Here is an 8,529-nt window from a genome sequence, read left to right as displayed (position 1 = left end):
GGCTCGTTGGTCTAGGGGTATGATTCTCGCTTAGGGCGTTTCATTGAGTGATATGCGAGAGGTCCCGGGTTCAAATCCCGGACGAGCCCTCCTTTTAGTGAAAAGTCACCAATTGGCTTCTGACATGTTTTCAGTGTTGCTGTTGGTGGAACTGAATTCTTTCCAGAGGATGTTTGAGCTCCAGTGGACTCAATGCCGGAGTATCGTCGGCGCAACACACGTGAAGGAAATAAAATGTCTCAAGATGATGAGGAGTTTGAAGCTAAATTTGGATTTTTTTCCAATTCTGGCGGATATTAGATGACGGGATAGAAAGCCACATATCCAAGTTTGCCGATGACACCAAGATGGGCAGCATTTTCAGCAGTGCAGATGGAAACATAAAATTACAGAGAGGTATTAATATAATAAATGAATGGGTAAAATTGTGGCAAATCGATATCAATTTAGTCAAGTGTGAGGTCATCCACTTTGGACCAAAACGGATAGATCAGAATACTTTGTAAATGGTGAAAAGCTCGAAACAGTGGAGGTCCAAAAAGACTGATGTGTCCATCCACATACATCATTAAAATGTCATTGACAGGTACAAAAAATAATCAAAAATGTTAATGGAATGTTGGTCTTTATATCTGGAGGACGAGAATACAAGGGGATTGGCATTATGATACAGCTATACAAAGCCCTGGTTAGACCACACCTGAAGTACTGTATTCAGTTCTGGGCAACGCACCTTCGGAAGGATATATTGGCTGTGGAGGGAGTGCAGCGTCGATTTACTAGAATGTTACCTGGACCCCAAGGGTTAAATTACGCGGAGAGATTACATAAACTCGGGTTTACCTCGAATTTAGTAGATTAAGAGCTGATTTGATCGAACTTTTCGAAATATTAAGGGGAACTGATGGAGCAGATCGAGAAAAACTAATTCCGCCGGTTGGGATGTCTAGGACTCGGGGACATCGCCTAAACATTCGGGTCAGGACTTTCAGGAGTGAAGTTGGGAAACACCTCTGCAAGCAAAGGGAGGGAGAAGTTTGGAACTCTCTTCCGCAAACGGCAGTTGATGCGAACTGAATTGTTAATTTTATACCTGAGATTAATCGATTTTTGTTAACTGATGTTATTAAGCGATACGGGGCTAAAGCGATTATCTGGAGTTCGGTCACATATCAGCCATGATCTGTTTGAATTGCGGAACAGGCTCGAGGGGAGAAATGGCATACTTATATTCCTCAGCTCCTCATTGGTGAGAATGATTCTGCATTGGCCGGAAATCGAACCAAAGTCTCCCGCGGAATTCGACGCCTGCACAACCAATGCGCGCGTTCTTAATAGCGGCAAGTGTCCATTTGGAATCCGATCTGACTGAACATGCTGTTTACAGCTGCGGTGGCCGAGTGTTTAAAGCGTTGGACTCAAAATTCAATTGAGGTTTTCCTGCGCAGGTTTGAATTCTGCTCGCAGAGCAATTGTTTAAAGATCACTTCAGTGCTGAAATAGATTAATTGGAGTTAATTGACCGCATTTATCTCTCTCCCAGAATGAGAGATTCGACAGCGTGGCCGGTGCTTTTAATTAGTGTCAGATCTTCTCTTGCAAGATTTCAAGACCCGAGAAGGAATCTCTCCCAATCAGGAACTTGAATTCTGCTAGTTTGCAAAACCTGACATTTCTACTCTTCATTTTCTTTGCATGCATCTCTCTATCTCTCCCTGTCTCTGTCGTTTGTCTCTCTGTGTTGTCCCCAATGGACTTCTCAGGCTTCCTTGAACGGCGAGAGCTGATCTCACCTGCAATAATATCAGAGAATGTGAAAGAAAAAAAAGACGGAGACAGTAGGAAAAGTAAAGGTGCAACCCAGCTGATAAATTCGTAGCTAATGTCTCCACATTCATGGATCTTCGCTCTCATAGTGAATGAAAGCAGCAATTTGAGTAAAGTGTACTTATGGTGGAGTGTAAACTGTGACGGTGCCGAGACAGACGACAATGTCGTTTCAGAGTAATTAATTCTGTAAAGTGTTACTTGATAATACAAGTCGTACATTCAAAACGAATTTGATGTTGTTGATATGATATAATTGGTGCAGAACCTGACATTGTTCTACATCGTATATCGTACAAGAAAGCGGAATTGTATGGACAGAGCGTTCTGAAAGGATGGCGGATCGGCTGCGTCGCAGCGAAATTTTACAGTGGCTGCACGGCTCTGTTGCGAGTTGGTCTTTTGGGTCTGATTCTCGCTCAAGGAGTTTCACTGGTTCAAATCCCGAATGAGCCCCGTTGTGTCCCCATTTTTAGTCAAAGATCACCAATTGGCTTCTCATTTCCTTTCAGCGGGGCAGAAGGCAGATTTGACTTATCTCCAGCAGAGCATGTTTGAGCACCAGAGGACAGAATGAAAGACACGTGGATGAAATGAAGATAATCTTTCAAGAAGTTGTACAGATTGAAGCCGGCACATGAATTTATCCCAATTCAGGCGATCTCATGGGTACAGATAAAAAAGGTAAAGGATGCTGCATTGGACTGCAACCAAACCCCTCGTTTCCCACCGGCAGGCGAGGGTTCCACACTGAACCACCAATGCACGCATGGCTGCAGTTTGCACGTGTAGCGTTGGATAAAAGTCTGGAACATGCAGTCTGGCAGAGTTCCTGTGATAAGCCTGCGCAGTCTGCTCTACAGCCGCGTGCTACCTGTGGGTGACCAAACGAGTGGGTCAAGCATGGTCTTGAAATTGACTGAGATTCGAAATCACTTCACACCGCCACTGTAAAATGGTTAAATAAATAACAGCTGTAGTTTCCAAGCAATGTTTACTTCTCTCAGAAATAAAGTTATAATCCAGCCCTATGTGCATCTCACGACATGAGACGAATTTCCTTTAAGCTGCAGCTTAAATTCTGCTCAATCACAGAATTGGAGATTTATACTATTTTTCTTTCCATATATCTCTCTATCTCTGTCTGCGATTCTTCACTTTCGGTGTTGCTCCCTGATGGACTTATCAGGCTTCCTTCAACGGCCAGGTCTGGAAACCCGGGATGGGAAAAGGCTGTCGGTTCTTCGTCCAATTGTTGGATTTCGATGGGATGAGTTTTGCTATTTTCAGTCTCCGTTTTCGGGAAATATAAACCCAGATGGGTTTTCACCTCCTCGGGTCCCGACACCTTCGGGTAATGGGAATGAACCCGATCTATCGTTCGGTCTTAATATCTGTATTCTCATTGTTTAACAATAAAATTACGGGGTTACAGTTATTTTCAGGACACATTTTAGAAATTAACACATAACAGACTTATTCGAAAACTAGAAGCACGTGGGATTAAAGGGCCGGTGTTAACGTGGGCACGTAATTGTCTCAGGGATAGGAGGCAGAGATTAGTGGTGAACGGATGTTTTTTCTGACTGGGGAGAAAAATGCAGTGGAATCCCCCAGGGGTCGGTATTAGGATTATTGCTTTCCTTCTCATGTATAAATGACTTGGATGTGGGAAAGGGGAGTACAATTTCGAAGTTTCCGGATGATACAAAACTTGGCAACGTAGTAAATCGTGAGCAAGATAATAGCAGAATTCAGGATGAGATGGACAGACTGGTAAAATGGGCAGTCACGTGACAGATTTAACGCCGATCAGTGTGAAGTGATGCACCTTTGGAAGAAGAACATGGAGAGGTAGTATAATCTAAATGGAACAATTTATGGGGGGTTCCAAGAGCAGAGGGACCTGCGGGTTCATATTCATAAAACAAGGCAAGCTGATAAGGTGGTGAAGAAAGCATATGGGATACTTGGCTTTGTAAAGAGGGGCATTGAATACAAAAAAAAAGGAAATCATACTAATCCTTACAAATCAGTTGTTAGGCCTCAGCTGAAGTATATTGTACAGATCTGGGCACCACACTTTAGGATGAAAAGGCATTGAAGAGGATTCAGAGCAGGTTGACCTGGATGATACCAGTGATGAGGGACTTCAGTTATGCGGAGAGATTGGAGAAGCTGGGTTTGTTCTCCTTTCAGCAGAGATGGTTAACGGGAGACCTAATAGAGATATTCAAAATAATGAGGGGTTTTGAAAGAGCAAGTAGGGAGAAACTGTTTCCTCTGGCAAGTGCGTCGGTAACCAGAGATCACAGATTTAAAATAATTGGCAAAAGATCTAGAGGGGAATTGAGGAGAATTATTTTCACACAAGAGGGTTGTTAAGATCAGGAACGCACTTCCTGAAAGGATGGTGGAAGCAGATTCCATACGATCATTTAAAAGGCAATTGGACATAATTGAAGAGGACTAATTTGCAGTGTTATGGGGAAAATCTGGGGTGTGGGTCTAATTTGGACAGATCTTCGAAAAAGCTGACACTGGCACGACGGCCGAATGGGCTCCTTCTGTGATGTAAGATTCTATGATTCTCTGATTACCTTCTGAATCATTGCAATTGATGCTATTCAGTGTTGAGCAACCAGGGAAATTATAAACGTGATATTCGGCTTCTCCATTCCCTTATGAATACCGCAGATTATAATGTCCAGGCGGGGGTGGGACTGAATGGGGGATAGAGTGCGGAGATTGGAATGGAAGCCCAGCAGAATGAACTTGGTCTCATCAGTTTTTGTTATTTTTCCTACCAGTTGCCCGAAGCAGGCGGTGAACCTTATTCTCGAGAGAGGATCGTCATTTCAGTTCAGAAGGAAAAAGGTATCAAGAAAATCGGGTAAAACGCACACAGAATGATCCGGGACTTACAGCACACCCCTTTTAAACAGACACAGATATGGAATAATCCGGGACTAACAGTACGTCCCTTTTTAACGGAAACAGACACGGAATGATCCGGTCATAAATCTTCATTATGGTCCATAAGTTTCTCTTACGTTGACGATAAGATTTACTCTTTTTACAATGACACCAATGTACAATCTGATACTTCGCGACCTTACAATCTCAACACCTTCCTGGAAGGAACTGTAGCTGATTTCAGCAAACAATGCAATACCCACGGTCTGCCGTTTCGAGAAGGATGGGACTTTGACCAGACCTTCTGTGTGGACTGAATGAGAGAAACAAAACTTGAACAAAATAACGACGAGGATGGGATTCGAACCCACGCGTGCAGAGCACAATGGATTAGCAGTCCATCGCCTTAACCTCTCGGCCACCTCGTCGCATGCGGAAATAAACAAAAGCTCCTTTATTCAAAATGAAAATACTGGCTATGTTGCCAATCTGAAATAAAAACTGTCAATGTGTTTATCCTCAGCAGGTCAGGCAGAATCTTTAGACATGCAAACAGAGTTAACGTTTCAGGTCGATGACCATCACATGAGTATTCCAACTCACTCAACTTGCGCTTTGTCGATGGTTGAACGGCTTGAGGGAATGAGAAGGTGAGTGACTTGGCTCAGAATATCCAGCCTCTGACCTGCTCTTGTAACCACAGTGCGTATGTGGCTGGTCCAGTTATGTTTCTGGTTAATGATAACCACTAGTATGTTGATGGTGGGGGTTCGGCGATGTTAATACCAAATCCCAACAGAAGAGATGTAATGTAAAGATTCCAGGGATGAGGGGTATACGTTTCATGGATAGATTGGAGAAGCTGGGGTTGTTCTGCTTGGAACAGAGACGGTTACGAGGAGATTTGATAGAGGTATTCAAAATCATGAAGGATCTGGACAGAGTGGATAGAGAGAAACTGTTCCTATTGGCGGAAGGTTCAAGGACCAGAGAACATAGATTTAAGGTGTTTGGCAAAAGAACCAAAGGTGACATGAGGAAAAACTTTTCTACACAGCGAGTGTTTAGGATCTGGAATGTACCGCCCGAGGGGGTGGTGGCGGCAGATTCAATCATTGTCTTCAATAAGGAACTGGATAAGTATTTGAAACGAAAGAAAATACAGGGCGACAGGGATAGGGTGGGGGAGTTGGTCTATCTGGGTTGAACTTGCAGAGAGCCGGCACGGATTCGATGTGCCGAATGGCCTCTTTTCGTGCTGTGACCTTTCTTTGATTCTATTCTATTCGTGGGAGGCGATGCAAAGCGACCGGAGCGTGACGTAAATCGACCTGCTCATGTACATTCCCTGATAATAAATCCTATTGTGATGCAAAGAAGAAATTCATAATTATGGTGCATATCTTTTATATTATACTGACTATAAGAGGTATTCGGTTCACCAGGGCGCCATTGTGCACATTGATTGATACTTCACCGAGATCACCCCTTAAAGTCCCAACACCTCCGTCTAAGAAACAGTTGGGTGGCAATCCAGACTTTGCTGAATTGTGCAAACAGGTTTAAACCAGCAATGCGGAAAAGCACTTCTTATTCAAGAAGGGTTTTTGGTGAGGCGGCCAAAATGAAAAACTCCACAAATTCTGGCAGCAGGAAGATTCGAGCCCACATAATTCAGAGATGGAAGCCAGCATCTGAGACAGCGAAGTGACTCACGCACATGGCAAACCCTTCAGATCTGATGATGAAGGTCATAGAACTGAAACGTTCCCTCTGGTTCTTATTCCACAGGCGCTGCCTGACCTGCTCAGGGTTTTCAGCATTTTCTGTTTTCATTTTTGTGATTTCACAGTGGCTGTTTTCCTGAAAACACCCAATTTGACCCAAGGACGCAGCTCCCACTTTACTTTCCTCACGCGCTGAAAGTCTGCCGTTTCGGAACAAAATCTCCTCCGCGCCGAGCTTTCAAAGGACCTTTCGCTCACGGCCAACCTCCTGTAATCGACACTTATTCACCATTGCCGCTCTTTTCATTTCTCCTCATTCCTTTTCAATCGGACATTTCCACAGACCTATTAAGATCAAGCGGAACATTTCCGACTTTCCTGCACCGCCCAGATTGCCAAAAATGCACATTTCAGCCGTCTTTCCCAGCTATGTAGCGCCGCCCGTCTCTCCCGCACATCAACTGTTCGGGGAAAAGCGCCAACGACCATGAAAACAAAACGCAGTTCTTCAGTTAACATCCCCCGTGTCACAAGATACCCCATGGAAATTTCACGGAAAAGTATGTGCTGTCCTACCGAATGCCAGCCCTGCTTTCTTCGAGCTTGTCTCTGGAGCAGATCGAAATGTATCGACTGGTTTCAAGGCACAAATGAACATTGATGCGAACGGGACATGTGCCCCCGAGAAACAGCGGTCGATGGAGAGCAAACTGAAAGCCGGAAGAATGTGAAAGTGAATGTTAGATTCCGCAAGGCCGCAGGAAAGTCTCAATGAAATAGACCATGATCGTAGAAGGAAGGAAAAGCTGGAAGAAGCGGCAGGTCTGAATTGTGGATGATCCAGCAGAGACACATGGAGAACAAAAACAGGATAAAGACAAAGGTGCTGGGGCAGAAAGAAAATGCACGAAATAAGAGGAATGAAAAGAGAGTGAAAGAAAGAATGGGAGAGAGGGAGGTGAAAGAAAGAAAGAGAGAAAGAAAGATAGAAGGGAGAGAGAAAATCAAGCGTGCAATACTCACCCCGCAAACGGGCGCTGCTCCCAATCGGCTCCACTTCGCCCCACAGACCCTCATCCCATTCACACCATCCTTCAATACACTGTCAATGTTGTGCAGTGAAACAGAGAGTTTAAAGGTATAAAGACACACACGCCATCCTAAAATACACTTTCAATACCTGTGCAGAGAGACAGAGAGTTTAAAGATACAGAGATACTTACATACTATCCTACAGTACACATTAAACATCCGTGCAGTGAGTCAGAGAGTTTACAGGTACAGAGGCACTCACAGCGTCCCACAATACACTTTAAATCATGTGCAGTGAGACAGAGCGTTTAAAGATATAGAAAAATTCACCTTCTTTTTTCAAAAGTGGTACATCCCAGAAGCAAGAGAGAGCGTGGATCAGTCTCCCTCTCCTGATAGAGCTGAGGCTTGTCAGTCAAGAGTCCTCTCCTCCGTGTATTGGCCGTGGAGGAAGTGCAGAGTAGATTTAATAGAATACCTTCAGCCTGACCGAGGTTAGGCTGACTGGCCTGTAATTACTTGATCTATCCTTTTCTCCCTGTTTATACAACAGTTCAACTTTAGCAGTCCTCCAATCCTTCGGCATATCACCTGTAACCAGGGAGGATTGGAAAATGATGACCAGAGCCTCCGTTATTTCCTTCCTTGCTTCTGTTAACAGCCTGGGATATATTTCATCGGGGTCGGGATATTCAGGTGGAGTGATCGGCGGACTTCATTTTCCTCTTTGCAAAGATTTTCACCGCAGGTCAAGATCACAAGTCTCGGTCCAAATTAGGACTACTTCCGGGTTTGAACCTCAAATCGTGAATTATACCCTGACCTCAACGAGCCCAAAAACGAGAACGTGTCTTTAAGTTAACCCGTTGCTGACACATTCAATGAGAGGTCTGACTGTACAATGAAAGGGCGTTTTGGATGAGTCAATCTGATATCTGTTTCCTCCTCAAACCTGAACAAATACCAAATCCAAAGTGCCATTTTGTCGCTTAATTCCACAAATTCGGTAAAAATAATTAGTTATGCA

General features: G+C 44.1%; 2 non-coding genes across 2 annotated transcripts; one reads left to right on the top strand and one right to left on the bottom strand.

Annotated features, from left to right (window-relative positions):
• Positions 1 to 89, top strand: trnap-agg (transfer RNA proline (anticodon AGG)). Its single transcript is given in 2 exon segments — positions 1 to 36; positions 54 to 89. It is a non-coding gene; the product is annotated as a tRNA-Pro (tRNA).
• Positions 90 to 5,089: 5,000 nt separating this feature from the next.
• On the bottom strand, positions 5,090 to 5,171 carry trnas-gcu (transfer RNA serine (anticodon GCU)). The gene has a single exon. It is a non-coding gene; the product is annotated as a tRNA-Ser (tRNA).
• Between the last annotated feature and the right edge of the window lie 3,358 nt (positions 5,172 to 8,529).

This window comes from Heptranchias perlo, chromosome 20 (genome assembly GCF_035084215.1).
Source record: "Heptranchias perlo isolate sHepPer1 chromosome 20, sHepPer1.hap1, whole genome shotgun sequence".
Taxonomy (NCBI): Eukaryota; Metazoa; Chordata; class Chondrichthyes; order Hexanchiformes; family Hexanchidae; genus Heptranchias; species Heptranchias perlo.
The sequence above is the reverse complement of the archived record's forward strand: the minus strand, read 5'-3'. Positions and strand labels throughout refer to the sequence as shown.